The sequence below is a fragment of the Rutidosis leptorrhynchoides genome, chromosome 10, assembly GCF_046630445.1.
Source record: "Rutidosis leptorrhynchoides isolate AG116_Rl617_1_P2 chromosome 10, CSIRO_AGI_Rlap_v1, whole genome shotgun sequence".
NCBI lineage: Eukaryota > Viridiplantae > Streptophyta > Magnoliopsida > Asterales > Asteraceae > Rutidosis > Rutidosis leptorrhynchoides.
Window position 1 is genome coordinate 147,055,605 of NC_092342.1, and position 24,216 is coordinate 147,079,820.

Consider the following 24,216-nt stretch of genomic DNA (forward strand, 5'->3'; position numbering starts at 1 on the left):
TTGGGGAGTGTTTGACAAGCTTACTCCGATGTCTGTAATTTGATACCTATATGTGTGTAAAAGCTTTTTGGTTAACGTAACACATGGATGACTCTAATAACTATGGTTTAGTTAATTACTAAGTATGGTTAGTAAATATTAATATAATATGTTTCTGCTATGATTTAAAAAAATGTACGGTGTTACACATATAATTGTGAAAGCTTTTTTTTTTATTTATCAAAAACTGATATGTGTGGGTGGATGTGGCAAATCTAACCCAATATTTCCATTAGTTTTGCACAACACTTAATACTTGATAATTAACGATCATAAGTTTTTCATCATGGACACCTAGGGGGTGTTTAGATGTGTGTGTTCTAAAGTGATAGTAATGACTTTAGTAAGAGTGTTTGATGAAAATTTATTCTGATAATGCAGGGACTACAAAGTAATGTGATGTATTTTGACGTCTCTCAATATTTTCAAGTGGATAATCTTTACATCGAAACTAGCTTTCAAGATGAGAACGTTTAAGCAAAATATATACTCCATGGACTACTAAGTTGTGTTATTATTGACATGGGTGTTCTTTTGTTTTAAACACCTTGTCGTTTCTATAGGGAATTCGTTGGCTTGTAATCTTTTTTATTTGAATTTACATTTAACTCTTTGTTACTGGAAAATTACCACTTCTAATAGTTTATACAGTGATGTTCTATTTGATTAATGTTTGGTTCCCATATCTGTGCATTTACCAAGTTTTATATAATGATTTTGTAATGCTGCAAAAAGATATATACAAAAGAAACCGGTTTTTTTAGTAAGAAACATGTCTCTTTGGTCACCTTATAGGAACCGGTTCCTTGTATATAACCGGTCTCAAAAGTGTGGAATAGGAACCGGTTTTAAAACTAGTTCCGGCTTTAGAAACCCCCCCTTTCGAAACCGGTTTTAAAACCGGTTTCCAAAGTCCAAAAAACCGATTTTCAATCTCATTTTTTGTAGTAGTGCCACGAAACAGCATCATTAACATCATCTATTTCCATTCTAAAGCATATAATGAAATCCAAAATGGTGATCGACAATAAAACTTGACAGATGTTTGATATCAAAGATGTTTGCAACTGTTTAATTGATGTCATTTAACAATAGAAAGCGAGAAAAGTGTCTGAAATCCATCACACAACCAGAAGCATACACAAACCTGTAGATACATCTACTAAGATTAGTGATAGCATTTTCAACCCATTTGGTTGATTTTTGTATATTGTAGTTTGGGTCAATGGGTAAAGTTTAAACATATACGTATACTATTACAACAACATACCTTAAGTTTAGTGTTTATTTACCGCGAAAGATAACAATATAAAACATTTGAAACTTTCTTGCACTACAAACATGTGGATAAAGGTTGTGCAATAGTTGTGCCTTGATGGCACAACTTTGGGCCAATATATGTCCTTTAGGCAAATATAAAGAGAGAATAGAAGTCGTTTTGGGCTTCCAAGGGCCATTACGATTTGAAGCATAGCTCTTTAATCTACTACATGAATAATCATTCGTATTCCCCATTAATGTTTCGATACCTGCATTTTTTCCTTGGTTCACATCACTCAATATTATTAGGAACTTCACCTCATTCCCTAAGTTTTGGTACCTTTTTTCATACCTTGAATTGAATCGAAGCATTCTATGAATCGAAGGTTGTTGACGCTGGATTGATTTCGATAACATAATACTCATAGAAGGATTGATTATCAGAATAAGGTTATGATTCATCATGATAAAATCAGATTGAAGAAAATGATGGAAACGGATTGGTATTAGGATAGGGTTTAATCATAAGGCTCTTTGATTTGGTAATTATGCTTTGATCGATTATTGAACAACACAAAATTGGCGGTATCGTGAAGAAAGAGAGTAAGGAGCATTTTACATTAGTGATACTAGGGTAGGGATGGCTGGATCGGATGATACCATATTCACATCTATATCTATTTAATTTTTGTTCATCTATATCTATATCCATTTAATTTCAGTTCATTCGTCCATAACCATATCCGATTGATGAAGTGGGTTAATGGATATCCGATGGATATCAAATGCAATGGTAATCTAATGGCAATTTTAAAAATTTAATATAGATTATAACAAATGTAAATATTTAATCTTTATGTTTTGATTTATTACACATGTTTTGATTGTAATTTGTCATCGTTCATGAATTTAAATGAGTAAAATACGTTATAATATAAGCTTAAACTAATCTAAATACGTAATTTTGAATATTGTCGTAATAACAATTTAATAATTGTGACTATCACAACTCTTATTTTCGTTAATACTATAAGAATTTGCAGATTATACGTATATGTATATCAATATGTAGATGCATATGCTTATATTTTAGTACGTGATGATACGCATAATGATTCGCATCGTTAAAACACATATTTTCATAACTCGACGAAAGTCCCGTCTTGAATTTAACCAGAATAATAGTCCAGGAGGGAGTGCATTCTCTCGGACATACTTAAGCAAACCGGCCAGAGGACCATTCAAGTGCACATCCGGCAAAGAATGTCCCGGATAAAAGTTGACCGTGACTTCACATAAGTCCACCCTACCCAAATAAGTGAGTCGGATGCCGGCACCACTCACCCGGGAACATGTACAACAAAGAGGTTACAAATCATGTTTTCACATCAAGGTTTACTTAGCCAAGCACACTTTTCACCGGACAATCTTCACAAAGAACACTACGGATAAATATATAAACCAATTGCAATCGTACCCGGTCTGGAGAACACCGTAAAGAAAAACTTGGAATAAACATCAGATAAAACCCCTTTTACTTAACTAAGAGTGAAGATATTCATACGTCACATTATAGTAGGAACCGCCATACCATATCTCACATGATCTCGGAACAAGGCACTTGGTCCCGGAACATACACTTGGTCCCGGAACATGAACTTGGTCCCAGAACATACACTTAGTCCCGAAACATACACTTGGTCTCGGAAGAGACGCACAAACGGGTTACGTGACATTACAGTCCATGAATCTAGGAAAGTTTGTTAGGATCTGTTTATTGCACCAATGAAAAAGACATGTGCCACGTCAGCCCTCGAATCTGGTAAAGTTTGTTATGACCATGAAAGGGACATATGCCACGTCATCATTCCCTCAAAACACCTATAAATACACCTATGGAGTCATTACTACAAAACACTAAACACATATTGTTACTCTACCAAAATCTTACTGTAACATTATCCAGCTGAGAATACAACTCCGATTGAGATTCCGGTCGATATCGGAGTTCATATACATTTAAGATATTAACTCATTCGATCTCATCGAGTGAGGTTAATCCCATCATTTGTTTTACGCCCTTGGAATCCAGATTTCAAACAGGGTTTTCATAGTTATTAGAGTTAAAACATTCGATCAATCCTTTTTCCCCAAATTAAGAACTCAAACCTAAATCTAAAACCTATCAATTGAGATTTAGGCGTGATCAATACGTATATTTGTATATATAGATGTATTTCGGGTGATAATGGATATATCTGTGGATGATAAGTTGTCATCCATATTCGATCCACACAACATTTAGATCATTCATATCCATATCCATATCCATATCCATATCTGTTAATCATCCATTTACATCATCCATATCCATTATAAATGAATGGGATCAGGTGGATGTCCATGGATGTAACATCTTTTGTCATCCCTAGTGATACATGTGTAAATTGATTTCATGTTTGACGTTTATCAGTAGAAGGTCACGTATCTTTTTTTCCTACAGATCAAAGAATTATTTTTCATCCAAGGGGTAAGACTTTTCCATGTGGATTTTTTTAATTATAGTAATGTAATAAAATTTTAGTTGTAATAGATAAAATGAGGTTGTATGTGTCTCAAATTGGTGGAAAACTTCTTTTAAGAGAGCTTGTAAGATGACTGTAGGTCTTGCATTCAAGACTATATGTCTTTATCTCTTTGCGACAGTAAGTTCTAGTGCTATTTTTGGTTCACCAGGTGATTTCTCAGGAAATTTGTACTCCTCTTTCAAACAGTTGAACATCCCAGTGTCGATTCCATTAAGTGAAATAAAGAATATAGGTTTCCATTCAGCATACACATCTAAAGATTCGAGTCTAGGAACCCTAGTCAAGCTTCCTATTTCGTTCTCAGACTGTAAAAGCTTATGCAAACTAGAGGAAGATAACCCGACCAACGCTGATTGAGTTTCTGAAAATTCATTAGTTTCTGACATTGTATCCGTGCTGTAGTAGTACACGGTTGCAAAAAATATACACGGATACAGAGGCTTTCACGGATGCAGAAACACGAGTACAGAGTTACACGGATGTAGTATGTATCCGGGCAAAAGATGGTACGATTACAGGTTTCCATAAGGTTGCAATTCACGGGTGCAAGGTTACACGGTTATAAGTCACGTTTTTAATGTTACACAGATGCAGTTATGAAACCGTACAGTTGTAGTATCTGGATGATGTATCCGTATAGTTATAGTGTGTAACCGTGCGGTTATGTTCTTGACGAATTCTAGGCAGAAAACTGCACCAAAAGTAGGGTTTAGGGTTGGGATTGATCTAGCACCTTAATTATGATCCAAAACCTTAATGTTTTACATTAAAAACACTCATTTTGACCCTTTTAACACACTGGATTAACAAAAACCAAGCATTAACGTGACAAAATTTCAGTTTTGTTAATCTTTCAAAACCAATAAAACCTAAAAACTCTAAACTTGATTTTGACACAAAAACTGATCAATTAATGATACCAAGAGCTCTGATACCACTTGTAGGTACGATTTAACGGTATTAATCGATCAAATCTTCCATGTCGAGTGCAGAAGAACTCGATATTGGGTTTTATATCAAAAACAACTCTAATACTTATGATCTAGTTAATTAAATCGACTTTAGAATAATATAGACCAATCAAACAGAGTGCTAGAACTCCAAGGAATTGAAAACACGGCTAGGGGTGAGTTATGGTTCGCAACCCTAACAATGAACCCAAAATACACATTATATAAGGTCCGCACGTGTAACCATGCGGTCACAGCATGCAACCATGTGGTTGCATTTGTATCCATACGGATGCATTCTGCATCCGTGCGGTTACACAGACAGTAAGTAATTCAACATTAATTGCATACAACCGGTTACAAACGTAATAGTAAACATAATAAACCAAACAACCAATTGTCAACGTACTTACATTGTCCATATAAACACGAATACACGATAATGAACTAGGAACTTACATTTATGCACTAACAGCTATATTATTTGCTCAACTTTCGACCCTCTAGACACTTCACAACTTCTTCATGGATACCAAACGATAGTTTTGTAAGGTATTTTTTCAATACCAAATGGCTAATATAAAGTTATCTTGGCCCTCAATTCGATAGAATCCGAATGCAAAAATCACCCGAAGGCAAATACAAAATATATAGCCTTCTGTTTTTTGGGTCAAAACTAAAAAAGTAACAAAAGTTGTAAATGATATTTGGTGGTGGTTTATTGGTGGGAAATGATAGTACCATAGTCATTATTTGCAAATTGCTACATTGATTTACAATTCTAAATCATACAACCAACATTTATAAAGAATATTGCTTTCAAGTGAAGGTTTTTAAAGTAAATAATAAAAACATCTTCTATTAATTTCCTTTCATATATAATTCATTTATTTTCATCACACGAAAGAGATCTAATTGCTTTATAAATGATGACGTTACATAAATAAGACTCGCTGGATTATATAACCATAGCATATTACTCGTACTGTTCTTCAAATAAGTAACTATACAATTATTTGAAATTAATAAAGCACAAGATGCATAGTTACCTATAACATATAAGGAAATTCATTCAAAGTTATACAAATGAAAAGATGGTATGCACATTGAATTGAATGGTTGATTATAGCTTGTAGATTACAACTTATATCCTTATCAACTAAAAAAATCACATCTTCAAATTATCAGTCTGATATCATACATTGAAATTTCAAATGTTGTTTCACTAATGATCCATACATAACGTGGAACTATTCAATATATCTTCTAGTTCCACAGCAAAAAGGTAATCTGAAGAATCCAATCTCAAAGGATCTTCGTTATCGAAAGGTTCCAAAGATTCATTCAAGTCCTCTGTAGGAGTAGAAGCATCCTTCTCAAGCACATTGCGTACAATTTGAGTGTCTTGGGTAAGTTTACTGAACTCTGAAGGATTAATGCTCGAAAGATCTTCATTAATACTAAAACGTGACAAAAATTCATTCCACTCCTCTAACGAAGCAGCAGCAGGAGCATCAACATTATCAAGAACATCTCATGTAATTTGAGTATCTTGGTTGACGTTATGAACATGTTCTTCAACAACGTCTCTATTTTTAAATATCTCTTGATCTATTTGGTCCACGTGCTCTAAAGGATCCATGCTCGAATCATCTTCAAAACTAAAACTTGACACAATTTCATTCCACTCCTCCTCTGACATAAGACACATACCATCATCACTAGTAGCAGCAAGAGCAGCACCATTCTCAAGAATGTCTGGTGTAATTTGAGTGTCTTGGTTGACATTGTGAACATATTGTTGAACAACATCTCTTAAAGGAACTATAGTCATGTATGAATTTGATGCAGTATCTGAAAATTGAGAACCGTTTGTTGTTAACGCTGGGTTAAATTGATTTTGATAGTATACACATGTCGAGCTCCCGATAACTTGTTGTATTTCAGACCCTTGATGCTCTTATGTAGCTATCGGATGCATAGATAACGAATTGGGACTAAAGATGGACCCATAATTATGAACAAAACCACCACCGAATAAACTTATTCCACTCGTATCAATATTTTGGACCAAATGTGAATTAGAATTAAACACAAACGCAGCCTGATCATGATTAGTGTGTTCATTCATTTCATTGTTTTCTTGATCAACCGATACTCTTCGTCGTCTGGGAGAAGGCTCTTCATCATGGGGTTGATCATTGTGTTCTTGATTTCTCGCGTTTTGAACTTGTTGTTATTGGGTTTGATTAGGACGATCAATTGTCTTCTTTTATCTTCTAAACTTTTCACAATACCAACTCAGTCAACTACATGAACAAACAACACCAATATATAAACAAGAAAATAAGTAAAAAAAATATTCAGAACTAATTAAAAATAACCATAAAACATGTATGCTAACAAACACCTACAATATTAACATGTAATCCAATAGTTTATGTACCTTTGGTTCCTTTAGGAATATTTGGATTAACGGTAGTATATGTAGCATTAATGTGCAAGGTACAACATATAACTATATGGTCATGGTCAACCTCATTTGAGCCTTCGGGGTCACACACATATACACCGAGATGTAAAATAATATATATATATATATATATATATATATATATATATATATATATATATATATATATATATATATATATATATATATATATATATAATATATATTACTCAAGTAACAAAATAGTAAATTGAAATTAATTCATATGAATAGTAAATGAATCGAAATTAATTAATTTACTATTCACATGAAAGCGATATGATATAAAATTATTTATTATAAGTTACATAATATACCCCTAAAGTATTTGAGAAATATGACTTTATGATATATATTTGGTCTAATTTGAATTCACGGGTTAATTGAAAAAGGTTCACGAGTTGTTTTTACATGTACTCCTCAAATGTATATATATATTGGTTCTTGTTTTTGGTACAGAATAACAAAACAAACAAAAATTAAAACCTTTTCTTACATCTCAAAGATCAAGAAAGCTACATGCCATTTTGTTTATGAAACGAAATCAATACGGAGTAATATTTATCTATTGCTTATTAATATAATTTGATTATATTAATTTGTTACTTTGGGTTTGGACTAGCATCCATTGACAGTCGTTTGAAGTGTAGTGTGGACTATCCAAAGAGACGGTCATACTTTTAATCGTAAGTTTCTCTTCGTCTCATCAATTCTTCAAGAAAGATATATCGTTAACTCCTCTTTTGTTTTATATTCATGACAATTATTATGATGTAACTGGATCATTGGGAAAGATTAATCGTGTGCATGTTTCATTAAATAAGTGAAAATTTAATCTTGTTAAATTTTGTTCATAAAATAATAAAAGATTATTATTTTAACTATCCGCTGCGTTAATCTATTTTGGTAAAAGTACACACGATTATCCATCAGTGGTATCCGAGCCACTTTTACTCCATCTTAATTGTCCCGTGATTTTTTTTTAGATTTAGCTTTGTGGTGAATTGGTAACAGTCAAAACCTTCATGGTTTTGAAAGTCAACTTTGTTGATTACCACATGACGCACGAATAAGATCTAAAAAAAAATCACTGTTATAAATTTTGAATTTATTTGTTATGGCTTGAATATTTATTATAATTGTTGATTGTTTTATTCCATGGTTATACACATGCATTGTAACCATGGACAAGCCATATTTAAGTTTTAATAATGTAGTTATTAAAATTGTGATTGCACATGAAATGTCCCGTTCTTATTGATTAAAAACGTTCCATATTAATTGATTTCGTTGCGAGGTTTTGACCTCTATATGAGACGTTTTTTTTTTCAAAGACTGCATTCATTTTTAAAACAAACCATAACCTTTATTTCATAAATAAAGGTTTAAAAAAAACTTTACGTAGATTATCAAATAATGATAATCTAAAATATCCTGTTTACACACGACCATTACATAATGGTTTACAATACAAATATGTTACATCGAAATCAGTTTCTTGAATGCAGTTTTTACACCATATCATACAAACATGGACTCTAAATCTTGTCCTTATTTTAGTATGCAACAGCGGAAGCTCTTAGTATTCACCTGAGAATAAACATGCTTTAAACGTCAACAAAAATGTTGGTGACTTATAGGTTTAACCTATATATATCAAATCGTAACAATAGACCACAAGATTTCATATTTCAATACACATCCCATACATAGAGATAAAAATCATTCATATGGTGAACACCTGGTAACCGACATTAACAAGATGCATATATAAGAATATCCCCATCATTCCTGGACACCCTTCAGATATGATATAAATTTCGAAGTACTAAAGCATCCGGTACTTTGGATGGGGTTTGTTAGGCCCAATAGATCTATCTTTAAGATTCGCGTCAATTAGGGTGTCTGTTCCCTAATTCTTAGATTACAAGACTTAATAAAAAGGGACATATTTGATATCGATAATTCAACCATAGAATGTAGTTTCACGTACTTGTGTCTATTTTGTAAATCATTTATAAAACCTGCATGTATTCCCATCCCAAAAATATTAGATTTTAAAAGTGGGACTATAACTCACTTTCACAGATTTTTACTTCGTCGGGAAGTAAGACTTGGCCACTGGTTGATTCACGAACCTATAACAATATATACATATATATCAAAGTATGTTCAAAATATATTTACAATACTTTTAATACATTTTGATGTTTTAAGTTTATTAAGTCAGTTGTCCTCGTTAGTAACCTACAACTAGTTGTCCACAGTTAGATGTACAGAAATAAATCGATAAATATTATCTTGAATCAATCCACGACCTAGTGTATACGTATCTCAGTATTGATCACAACTCAAACTATATATATATTTTGGAATCAACCTCAACCCTGTATAGCTAACTCCAACATTCACATATAGAGTGTCTATGGTTGTTCCGCAATATATATATATAGATGGGTCGACATGATAGGTCAAAACATTGTATACGTGTCTATGGTATCTCAAGATTACATAATATACAATATAAGTTGATTAGGTTATGGTTGGAATATATTTATTACTAACTTTCACGTAGGTAAAATGAGTAGTTTTTATCAATCTTGTTTTACTCGCCATTTCTTCATTTCTAATCCGTTTTGAGTGATTCCATTGACCACGGTTTCGTATTGAACTTAAATTTATGAATCTAAATAGAAAAAGTATAAGTTTATAGTCGGAAATGCAAGTTACAATTCATTTTTGAAAAGAGGTAGTCATTTCCGTCGAAAGAACGACATCTTGATGACCATTTTGAAAAACATACTTTCACTTTGAGTTTAACCATGATTTTTGGATATAGTTTCATGTTGATAAGAAAAATTATTTTTCCAGAAGTATAGCTTTTAAATCAAAGTTCTTCTTAGCTTTTAATTATCCCAACCAAAACAGCCCCCGGTTTTACTACGATGGCGTATATCCAGTTTTATGGTGTTTATCGTGTTTCCGGGTTTTAAATCATTAAGTTAACATATCATATAGATATAGAACATGTGTTTAGTTGATTTTAAATGTCTACTTAGAAGGATTAACTTTATTTGCGAACACATTTAGAATTAACTAAACTATGTTCTAGTGATTACAAGTTTAAAACGTTGAATAGGACAGCTTTTTATGTATGAATCAAATGATGTTATGAATATCATTACTACCTCAAGTTCCTTGGATAAACCTACTGTAAATGAGAAAAATGGATCTAGCTTCAAAGGATCCTTGGATGGCTTGAAAGTTCTTGAAGCAGAATCATGACGCGAAAACAATTTCAAGTAAGATTTCCACTCGAAATAAGATTGTTATAGTTATAGAAATTGAATTAAAGTTTGAATATGATTATTACCTTGTATTAGAAAGATAACCTACTGTAAGTAACAAAGGTTTCTTAATCTTGTATGATTACTTGGAATGGATTTAGAAAACTTGGAAGTAAACTTGCAATCTTCGAAGTATTCTTGATTTTATGAAACTAGAACTTTTGGAATTTATGAAGAACACTTAGAACTTGAAGATAGAACTTGAGAGAGATCAATTAGATGAAAAAATTGAAGAATGAAAGTGTTTGTAGGTGTTTTTGGTCATTGGTGTATGGATTAGATATAAAGGATATGTAATTTTATTTTCTTGTAAATAAGTTATGAATGATTACTCATATTTTTGTAATTTTATGAGATATTTCATGCTAGTTGCCAAATGATGGTTCCCACATGTGTTAGGTGACTCACATGGGCTACTAAGAGCTGATCATTGGAGTGTATATACCAATAGTACATACATCTAAAAGCTGTGTATTGTACGAGTACGAATACGAGTGCGTACGAGTAGATTTATTGATGAAACTGAACGAGGATGTAATTGTAAGCATTTTTGTTAAGTAGAATTATTTTGATAAGTGTCTTGAAGTCTTTCTAAAGTGTATGAATACATATTAAAACACTACATGTATATAAATTTTAACTGAGTCGTTAAGTCATAATTAGTCGTTACATGTAAATGTTGTTTTGAAACCTTTAGGTTAACGATCTTGTTAAATGTTGTTAACCCAATGTTTATAATATCAAATGAGATTTTAAATTATTATATTATCATGATATTATGATGTACGAATATCTCTTAATATGATCTATATACATTAAATGTCGTAACAACGATAATCGTTACATATATGTCTCGTTTCAAAATCATTAAGTTAGTAGTCTTATTTTTACATATGTAGTTCATTGTTAATACACTTAATGATATATTTACTTATCATTTAACATAATTAACCAAGTGTATCAATATCTTAATATGATTCATATGTACCTAGTAAGACGTTATAACGATAATCGTTATATATATCGTTTTCGAGTTTCTTAATTTAATAGTCTCATTTTTATGTATATAACTCATTGTTAAAATACCTAATGAGATACATACTTATAATAAAATCATGTTAACTATATATATAACCATATATATGTCATCGTATAGTTTTTACAAGTTTTAACATTCGTGAATCACCGGTCAACTTGGGTGGTCATTTGTCTATATGAAACCTATTCCAATTAATCAAGTCTTAATAAGTTTGATTGCTTAACATGTTGGAAACACTTAATCATGTAAATATAAATTTCATTTAATATATATATACATGGAAAAGTTCGGGTCACTACAGTACCTACCCGTTAAATAAATTTCGTCCCGAAATTTTAAGCTGTTGAAAGTGTTGACGAATCTTCTAGAAATAGATGCGGGTATTTCTTCTTCATCTGATCTTCACGCTTCCAGGTGAACTCGGGTCCTCTACGAGCATTCCATCGAACCTTAACAATCGGTATCTTGTTTTGTTTAAGTCTCTTAACCTCACGATCCATTATTTCGACGGGTTCTTCAATGAATTGAAGTTTTTCTTTGATTTGGATTTCGTCCAACGGAATAGTGAGATCTTCTTTAGCAAAACATTTCTTCAAATTTGAGACGTGGAAAGTGTTATGTACAGTCGCGAGTTGTTGAGGTAGCTCCAGTTGGTAAGCTACTGGTCCGACACGATCTATAATCTTGAATGGTCCAATGTACCTTGGATTTAGTTTCCCCCGTTTACCAAATCGAACAACGCCTTTCCAAGGTGAAACCTTAAGCATGACCATTTCTCCAATTTCAAACTCTATATCTTTTCTTTTACTGTCCGCGTAGCTCTTTTGTCGACTCTGGGCGGTTTTCAATCTTTGTTGAATTTGGATGATTTTCTCGGTAGTTTCTTGTATTATCTCCGGACCCGTAATCTGTCTATCCCCCACTTCATTCCAACAAATCAGAGACCTGCACTTTCTACCATAAAGTGCCTCAAACGGCGCCATCTCAATACTAGAATGATAACTGTTGTTGTAGGAAAATTCTGCTAACGGTAGGTGTCGATTCCAACTGTTTCCGAAATCAATAACACATACTCGTAGCATGTCTTCAAGCGTTTGTATTGTACTTTCGCTCTGCCCATCAGTTTGGGGATGATAGGCAGTACTCATGTCTAGACGAGTTCCTAATGCTTGCTGTAATGTCTGCCAGAATCTTGAAATAAATCTGCCATCCCTATCATAGATAATAGAGATTGGTATTCCATGTCTGGAGACGACTTCCTTCAAATACAGTCGTGCTAACTGATCCATCTTGTCATCTTCTCTTATTGGCAGGAAGTGTGTTGATTTGGTGAGACGATCAACTATTACCCAAATAGTATCAAAACCACTTGCAGTCCTTGGCAATTTAGTGATGAAATCCATGGTAATATTTTCCCATTTCCATTCCGGGATTTCGGGTTGTTGATGTAGACCTGATGGTTTCTGATGCTCAGCTTTGACCTTAGAACACGTCAAACATTCTCCTGCGTATTTAGCAACATCGGCTTTCATACCCGGCCACCATAAATGTTTCTTGAGATCCTTGTACATCTTCCCCGTTCCAGGATGTATTGAGTATCTGGTTTTATGAGCTTCTCTAAGTACCATTTCTCTCATATCTCCAAATTTTGGTACCCAAATCCTTTCAGCCCTATACCGGGTTTCGTCTTCCCAAATATTAAGATGCTTCTCCGATCCTTTGGGTATTTCATCCTTTAAATTTCCCTCTTTTAAAACTCCTTGTTGCACCTCCTTTATTTGAGTAGTAAGGTTATTGTGAATCATTATATTCATAGATTTTACTCGAATGGGTTCTCTGTCCTTCCTGCTCAAGGCGTCGGCCACCACATTTGCCTTCCCCGGGTGGTAACGAATCTCAAAGTCGTAATCATTCAACAATTCAATCCACCTACGCTGCCTCATATTCAGTTGTTTCTGATTAAATATGTGTTGAAGACTTTTGTGGTCGGTATATATAATACTTTTGACCCCATATAAGTAGTGCCTCCAAGTCTTTAATGCAAAAACAACCGCGCCTAATTCCAAATCATGCGTCATATAATTTTGTTCGTGAATCTTTAATTGTCTAGACACATAAGCAATCACCTTCGTTCGTTACATTAATACACAATCGAGACCTTACTTTGATGCGTCACAATAAATCACAAAATCATCATTCCCTTCAGGCAATGACAATATAGGTGCCGTAGTTAGCTTTTTCTTCAATAACTGAAACGCTTTCTCTTGTTCATCCTTCCATTCAAATTTCTTCCCTTTATGCGTTAATGCAGTCAAGGGTTTTGCTATTCAGGAAAAGTCTTGGATGAATCTTCTGTAGTAACTAGCTAGTCCTAAAAACTGGCGTATGTGTTTCGGAGTTTTTGGGGTTTCCCACTTTTCAATAGTTTCTATCTTTGCCGGATCCACCTTAATACCTTCTTTGTTCACTATGTGACCGAGGAATTGAACTTCTTCCAACCAAAATTCACACTTTGAAAATTTAGCGTACAATTCTTCCTTCCTCAATACTTCTAACACCTTTCTCAAATGTTCACCATGCTCTTGGTCATTCTTTGAGTAAATAAGTATGTCATCAATGAAAACAATGACAAACTTGTCAAGGTATGGTCCACACACTCGGTTCATAAGGTCCATAAACACAGCTGGTGCATTAGTTAAACCAAACAGCATGACCATAAACTCGTAATGACCGTAACGTGTTCTGAAAGCAGTCTTTGGAATATCATCTTCTTTCACCCGCATTTGATGATACCCGGAACGTAAGTCATTCTTTGAATAAACAGACGAGCCTTGTAGTTGATCAAATAAGTCATCAATTCTCGGTAGTGGGTAGCGGTTCTTGATGGTAAGTTTGTTCAACTCTCGGTAGTCGATACACAACCTGAATGTACCATCTTTCTTCTTGACAAACAAAACAGGAGCTCCCCACGGTGATGTGCTTGGTCGAATGAAACCACGCTCTAAAATTTCTTGTAATTGGCTTTGCAGTTCTTTCATCTTGCTGGGTGCGAGTCTGTAAGGAGCACGAGCTATTGGTGCAGCTCCTGGTACAAGATCTATTTGAAATTCAACGGATCGATGTGGGGGTGATCCCGGTAATTCTTTCAAAAATACATCGGGAAATTCTTTTGCGACGGGAATATCATTGATGTTCTTTTCTTCGGAATTGACTTTATCGACGTGTGCTAGCACAGCATAGCAACCTTTTCTTATTAGTTTTTGTGCCTTCAGGTTACTAATAAGATGTAGCTTCGTGTTGCCCTTTTCTCCGTACACCATTAAGGGTTTTCCTTTTTCTCGTATAATGCGAATTGCATTTTTGTAACAAACGATCTCTGCTTTCACTTCTTTCAACCAGTCCATACCGATTATCACATCAAAACTCCCTAACTCTACTGGTATCAAGTCAATCTTAAATGTTTCGCTAACCAGTTTAATTTCTCGATTCCGACATATATTATCTGCTGAAATTAATTTACCATTTGCTAATTCGAGTAAAAATTTACTATCCAAAGGCGTCAATTGAAATGTCCCGTTCTTATTGATTAAAAACGTTCCATATTAATTGATTTCGTTGCGAGGTTTTGACCTCTATATGAGACGTTTTTCAAAGACTGCATTCATTTTAAAACAAACCATAACCTTTATTTCATCAATAAAGGTTTAAAAAGCTTTACGTAGATTATCAAATAATGATAATCTAAAATATCCTGTTTACACACGACCATTACATAATGGTTTACAATACAAATATGTTACAACAAAATAAGTTTCTTGAATGCAGTTTTTACACAATATCATACAAGCATGGACTCCAAATCTCGTCCTTATTTAAGTATGCAACAGCGGAAGCTCTTAATAATCACCTGAGAATAAACATGCTTAAAACGTCAACAAAAATATTGGTGAGTTATAGGTTTAACCTATATATATCAAATCATAATAATAGACCACAAGATTTCATATTTCAATACACATCCCATACATAGAGATAAAAGTCATTCATATGGTGAACACCTGGTAACCGACATTAACAAGATGCATATATAAGAATATCCCCATCATTCCGGGACACCCTTCGGATATGATATAAATTTCGAAGTACTAAAGCATCCGGTACTTTGGATGGGGCTTGTTGGGCCCGATAGATCTATCTTTAGGATTCGCGTCAATTAGGGTGTCTGTTCCCTAATTCTTAGATTACCAGACTTAATAAAAAGGGGCATATTCGATTTCGATAATTCAACCATAGAATGTAGTTTCACGTACTTGTGTCTATTTTGTAAATCATTTATAAAACCTGCATGTATTCTCATCCCAAAAATATTAGATTTTAAAAGTGGGACTATAACTCACTTTCACAGATTTTTACTTCGTCGGGAAGTAAGACTTGGCCACTGGTTGATTCACGAACCTATAACAATATATACATATATATCAAAGTATGTTCAAAATATATTTACAGCACTTTTAATATATTTTGATGTTTTAAGTTTATTAAGTCAGCTGTCCTCGTTAGTAACCTACAACTAGTTGTCCACAATTAGATGTACAGAAATAAATCGATAAATATTATCTTGAATCAATCCACGACCCAGTGTATACGTATCTCAGTATTGATCACAACTCAAACTATATATATTTTGGAATCAACCTCAACCCTGTATAGCTAACTCCAACATTCACATATAGAGTGTCTATGGTTGTTCCGAAATATATATAGATGTGTCGACATGATAGGTCGAAACATTGTATACGTGTCTATGGTATCTCAAGATTACATAATATACAATACAAGTTGATTAAGTTATGGTTGGAATAGATTTGTTACCAATTTTCACGTAGCTAAAATGAGAAAAATTATCCAATCTTGTTTTACCCATAACTTCTTCATTTTAAATCCGTTTTGAGTGAATCAAATTGCTATGGTTTTATATTAAACTCTATTTTATGAATCTAAACAGAAAAAGTATAGGTTTATAGTCGGAAAAATAAGTTACAAGTCGTTTTTGTAAAGGTAGTCATTTCAGTCGAAAGAACGACGTCTAGATGACCATTTTAGAAAACATACTTCCACTTTGAGTTTAACCATAATTTTTGGATATAGTTTCATGTTCATAATAAAAATCATTTTCTCAGAATAACAACTTTTAAATCAAAGTTTATCATAGTTTTTAATTAACTAACCCAAAACAGCCCGCGGTGTTACTACGACGGCGTAAATCCGGTTTTACGGTGTTTTTCGTGTTTCCAGGTTTTAAATCATTAAGTTAGCATATCATATAGATATAGAACATGTGTTTAGTTGATTTTAAAAGTCAAGTTAGAAGGATTAACTTTTGTTTGCGAACAAGTTTAGAATTAACTAAACTATGTTCTAGTGATTACAAGTTTAAACCTTCGAATAAGATAGCTTTATATGTATGAATCGAATGATGTTATGAACATCATTACTACCTTAAGTTCCTTGGATAAACCTACTGGAAAATAGAAAAATGGATCTAGCTTCAACGGATCCTTGGATGGCTCGAAGTTCTTGAAGCAGAATCATGACACGAAAACAAGTTCAAGTAAGATCATCACTTGAAATAAGATTATTATAGTTATAGAAATTGAACCAAAGTTTGAATATGATTATTACCTTGTATTAGAATGATAACCTACTGTAATAAACAAAGATTTCTTGAGGTTGGATGATCACCTTACAAGATTGGAAGTGAGCTAGCAAACTTGAAAGTATTCTTGATTTTATGTAACTAGAATTTGTAAAATATATGAAGAACACTTCGAACTTGAAGATAGAACTTGAGAGAGATCAATTAGATGAAGAAAATTGAAGAATTAAAGTGTTTGTAGGTGTTTTTGGTCGTTGGTATATGGATTAGATATAAAGGATATGTAATTTTGTTTTCATGTAAATAAGTCATGAATGATTACTCATATTTTTGTAATTTTATGAGATATTTCATGCTAGTTGCCAAATGATGGTTCCCACATGTGTTAGGTGATAGTATTTCGTATGCCCGAGAGACGTATTAAATTAATGTGGCTAATATATTATGATCCAAGTCGGGTCATACCCAATAACAAGCTTACCAACACTTTATATGTATTTATTTTAATGATTGGATTGTTAAGTCAATACGCGACACTTGGATTTTAGAAAATCGGTTTTCTAAAGTATTATCACTTGAGGTAAATTATTTGGATAATTTAAATATAATTGTTTATAGGTTTAAATGATTATATTATGTTATATTTTATAAAAGGTTTATAAAATATAAGTAACATAAATAATGCATGGTTTTATTTAACAAGTTTTGTAATTATATTAACAAGTTTTATATAAATTACACTTGTTATTTAAATAAAAAAAAGGGATGCAGTTTTTGGGACTCCTAGGTGGGATTCCCATGCTTGCTTAGTAACTTGGAACAACATATTCCTTAAGCATGCAAGTCTCCCTTTTAACCAAGCCATTCCTTGACTCAAGACAAGACTTTAACAAGCAAAACACTAAAACAAACTGCATCAATTTTCTGCTGAAACAGGCCTGCTGGCCGTGGGTTTTTGTGGAGGAAGAAGAAGGTTTTGCTTGCTAAATCTAAGTAATTAAGTGTCTTAAATCCTAACTCAATCAAAGGGGTGTTGGTGCAAAAGGGCTTGTGGGTATTACACACTTGAGGCTTCAAGTTAGAAGCTATAATCCTTCATCTTCATCATCATTTATTGTTACTGCTTGCTGTCCAGTTTCTGGGGTTCAAAGAAAGTGGATTTCAAGCTTGGGTTTAAGGTCATTAGGTGTCTTAAATCTTACCTATCTTAAGGGTGGTAATGGTGAATTAAAGGCTTAGGGTTTTGGTTGCTTAAAGCTTCATATTGGAGGTCATTTACACACATCTTCATCAACTTTCTGCACATTTTGAGCAGCCCTCAAACTTGGTTTTGAGGAGGTATATTACTCTCCCTTCTTGTTAATTTGTAAGCATGATTTCATAACTTGATCCTATTGGGATTTAACTTTAAATTGGTTTAAAGATTAACAAGTTTATTTATAATTACACGCTTCTGTTTTGATTATAATCTTAAATGGTTTTAAGAGTTTCAAACTTGTTAAATCCCAACAATGGTATCTAGAGCCGAAGTTGTTGAAATATGCTTCGAATTGTTGTTTTAAAACCCATCAACTTTGCATTCTAAGTACATGCATGAAAGAAGAATGCAAAAATTGTTGGATTTGGGTGGGTATTAGGAAATGGCCGAATTCAAGAGGGCTTCAAAAGTGGGTTTTGGACTCTCTAATTTGGTCATACTTGGTTGCATGTTGAAGTTCACAATCTATGCCTTAACCTTGTGTTTGGTTGAATGTTTGAATGAATTGTATGATTCATATGGTTTGTAATATTATTCATTCATATGGCTTGTAATAATTGTTCAATTGGTTTGTAATAATTCATTCATTTGGTTATGTAATTCATTTTATATTTGGTATGTAAAATAGAATAGGTTGTAATTTCATTTTCTAGATAAAATGTATTAGGATACATATTTTGTAAAAATGAAGATACAAGATGATGAAGACTTGAAGAACACAAGGTGCATATGGATGCAAGATTAAGTGGGAGATTTGAAATCTCCTACTTTGTATGATTAACCCCTTAACCGATGACATTTGTTTTCGGCTAAACAAATGTCCACCAAAATGGCTAGATTGTGAACACACTTATTTTGCATGTGTGGTTGTTTGTATGATTATTGTTTTGTATGTTTGGTTGATACAATTAATTACAAGATAACAACAAGCATAACGACAATTTAATTGGTTAAATTAGACATATTAATGACATGCAAAATGACAATTTAATTGGTTAAATTAAAGGCAACTAAAGACCTTAATAAATGGTTGTTAAGAACAAGAAAAGGATCACATATATAAAATGGTTTATATCAAAGTAATTGGCAAATTACAAGACTTGAAAATGGATTTCAAGTGAACCATACACTAAATGCATGTTGGTGTATGGCATAAATGTTTTCTCAAACTAGAATTAACGAAAACTTAAAATCCCTTTTACAAACAAGGTAAATAAGTTTAACGTCATCCTATTGTGTGACACTTAAAAGCATTAGGGAACTCATGATGGGATAAAGGTCACCTAACCGTTATGAGCAAACTAATATGATTAAGGTAAATTTCGCATGATTGTGGGATAAAGGTCACCTAACCACATGTATGCTGAATTTACAAGTCTATACAAGTAGGACGACTTGATTTGGGAATCATGAACTTAGGGTCACCGAAGCATGAGGAACAAATAGGCGTTGATGGGATAAATATGCCATGCAAAAGGATTGCATGATCCCATACTCTAGAAGTTGCAAATGGATTGCAATTTGTCATTTATTGACTACCTAGCTAAATCAAATTGCGGGATAAAGGTCACCTAACCGAAATTTGGTTTACCGTTGGATTCTAGAATTTAATAGTTCAATTTGATTTAAAGGGTATTGAATGTTAAATTAAAATCGATAATTAAACGAACTTTGTTAATTTTGTAGATGGCCGCTAATAACAACAACAACATGCAAAACGCACCACTTAACCTAAACAACCTATCGTTAAGGTCTCTCCTCGAGAAAGACAAACTCAACCATACGAACTTTATGGATTGGTTTCGTAATCTTAGGATTGTCCTCAAACTCGAGGATAAAGCGTATGTGTTGGAGGACCCCATTCCCGATCAACCCGACATGGATGATACGGAGGGCATGGCTTACTATGACAAATATTGTGCCGATTCGGTGCAAGTTGGTTGCCTAATGCTTGGGACTATGATACCCGAACTCCAAAAGGATTTCGAACATCATAGTGCATATGACATGATAACGCAATTGAAGGAGATGTTCCTTCAACAAGCACGTGTCGAGCGCTTCGAAACGGTTCGAGCGCTACATGCATGTCGTATGGATGACACCCAATCTGTCTCCTTCTATGTCCTCAAAATGAAAAGCCTCATTGATCGCGCAAACCGTCTTAACCTCAACATTTCCAATGAGCTAGCCACCGATCTTATCCTAAACTCCTTGTCAAAGAGGTTTGACCAATTTGTAATTAATTACAATATGAATGAGATGGATAAGACCATTGGTGAACTTCATGGCATGTTAAGGACGGCGGAAACTAGCATGGGTAAGAGGGCTTCACCCGTGCTAATGATCAATGATGGTGGGTCCAAAGGTAACAACACCTCTAAGCCAAAGGCGGCTAAGAGGAAAGGACCCGCCCATCAAGGCAAAGGAAAGGGGAGGATGGTTACCCCAACCAAAAACAAGAACAAGAAGCAAAAGGTTGCCGGACAAGCAAACCCCAAGGAAGACCCGTGCTTCGGTTGCGGTGAAATGGGTCACTGGAAACGCAATTGCCCGGTCTACCTTAAGGAGTTGAAGGAAAAGAGGGATGCGGGGCAATCCTCAGGTAACATATATATGGTATATATAGAGCTTAGTATTACTTCTTCTAATACATGGGTATTAGACACTGGATGTGGAACTCACATTTGCAATTCTTTGCAGGGGTTCAAAAGAAGTAGCAAGCAAACGAGAACATCAAGTCTCTTTATGGGCAATGGAGCCAAAGTGCAAGTGAAGGCTCAAGGAGACTTTGTATTAAAGCTTCCAAGTGGTTTGGAACTTATTTTGAACAATGTTTTGTATGCACCCGACTTGTGTCGAAACATTATTTCTGTTTCCCGTTTGAAACAATATGGTTTTAATGTTAATTTTATTAATGATGATATCCATGTTTGTTTAGATAATGTATTCTATTTCAAGGCTTCGCCTTCAAATGGAATTTATGAATTGGTTCATGATGACACATCATCTAGTAGCTCAATGTACCATACAAGCACCAAGAAACTCAAAAGGGATTTGAGTGATTCGTACTTATGGCATTGTCGCCTTGGTCACATAAACAAGAATCGAATGCATACACTTCAAAAGAATGGCCTTTTGAAATCAAATGAACTGGACTCGTTTGATGTGTGTGAATCTTGTTTACAAGGCAAAATGACTAAAGCACCTTTCAAAGGGACCAATGAAAGGGCTAAAGACTTATTAGGATTAATACATTCGGATGTATGTGGACCCTTTAAGCCCATAGCTAGGAATGGTGAAAGATACTTCGTTACTTTCATTGATGACTTCAGTCGTTTCGGATATATCTACTTGTTAAGACATAAGGACGAAACTTTTGAAGCATTCAAAGAGTATCAAAACGAAGTACAAAATCAACTCAATAAGACAATTAAGGTACTTCGAACCGATAGAGGAGGTGAATACCTAAGCGATGCCTTCCAAGATCATCTTAGAAGTTGTGGGATTATCTCGCAACTTACTCCACCCGGGACACCACAACTTAATGGTGTGTCCGAAAGGAGGAACCGAACCCTAATGGATATGGTTCGATCTATGATGGCTAGAAGCTCGTTACCTCTATCATTCTGGGGTTATTGTCTATGCTCAGCGGCTCGTATTTTAAATATGGCCCCAACCAAGAAAGTGGAACGAACACCTCATGAGATGTGGTTTGGAAAACCTCCATCTCTTTCATACTTAAAGGTATGGGGATGTGAAGCTTACCCTAAGCGTTACGTCCCTAATAAGTTGAATGCTCGATCCACGAAGTGTATCTTCATAGGATATCCCAAGAATGATATGGGATATTATTTCTATGATCCATCGAGCAGAATGTATTTGTTGCTCGGAAGGCGGAATTCCTTGAAACTAAGTTCCTAATGGAAGGAAATAGTGAAAGGAAGATAGATCTTGAGGAGGTTCAAGATCAAGTAGATGATACACAATTGGTTGACACTAGCACTCAACATGAAAATGTTGAGAATGATCAAATGGATGATCAAAATACACAAGACGTTCGCAGATCTGGTAGGATTAGTAATCCTCCTGAGAGATATGGGTTTCTCATGGATGGTTGCTATATGGTTGATTTGGATGAACCAATAAACTACCAAGATGCTTTATCAAGGATTGATAAAGATAAATGGCAGGAAGCCATGAACGCTGAGATGCAATCCATGTATGGCAACCAAGTTTGGGAACTTGTTGCGCAACCTCCTGGCTCTAGGCTAGTTGATTGTAAATGGCTGTTCAAAATGAAAACCGACATACATGGAAACTTGGATACATATAAAGCTAGACTTGTAGCAAAAGGTTTCACTCAAACTCAAGGGGTTGACTATGATGAAACTTTTTCGCCTGTGGCGATGCTAAAGTCTATTAGGATATTACTTGCCATTGCTGCTCATTATGATTATGAAATATGGTAGATGGATGTCAAGACCGCTTTCCTAAACGGACATCTTGAGGAAGATGTCTATATGGTTCAGCCTGAGGGTTTTGTTGATCCGAAATATCCTAAAAAGGTATGCAAGTTAAAGAAGTCAATCTACGGATTGAAACAAGCATCTAGAATGTGGAATCATCGTTTTAATGAGGAGGCCAAGAAATTTGGCTTCATTAAAAATGGTGATGAAGCTTGTGTATACAAGAAAGCTAGTGGGAGCACTATCATGTTCCTTGTACTATATGTGGATGATATATTGTTATTTGGAAATGATATTCCGGCAATGCAAGGTGTTAAAACTTGGTTAAGCAAATGCTCCTCCATTAAGGATCTTGGAGAAGCACAATACGTTTTGGGGATTGGGATCTACAGGGATAGATCCAAGAAACTGATAGGTTTAAATCAAAGTGCATACATTGAAAAGATCTTGAAAAGGTTCAAGATGGAGAACTCTAAGAAAGGTTTGGTACCTATTCAAAAGGGAACACTTCTCAGTTCATCTCAGTCCCATATACTTCTGCCATTGGGTCAATCATGTATGCAATGATATGCACTAGACCGAATGTGTCATGCGCTCTTAGCCTGACAAGTAGATACCAGAATAACCCAGGAAACGGTCATTGGATTGCTGTTAAAAGTATATTGAAATACCTTAGGAGGACTAAGGATATGTTTCTGATATATGGGTCTGGTGAGGAGGAACTCGCTGTAAAAGGTTACGTGGATGCGAGTTTCCAAACTGATCGAGATGATTCTCGATCACAATCCGGTTATGTCTTCACATTAAATGGTGGTGCGGTCTCTTGGAAGAGTTCAAAACAGGATGTTGTTGCATTATCCACTACAGAGTCGGAGTACATTGTCGCCTCATTGGCAGCTCAGGAAGCTGCATGGATGAAGAAATTCATAGACGACTTAGGAGTGGTCCCATCCATTCAGGACCCTCTTGAGATCTTTTGTGACAACGAGGGTGCGATTGCTCAAATCAAAGAACCTCGTGCTCACCAAAAGACCCGTCACATTGAACGGAGATTCAACTACATAAGGGATGAAGTTGAAAAGGGAAAGATATGTATTCGCAAAGTTCACACAGATCTTAACA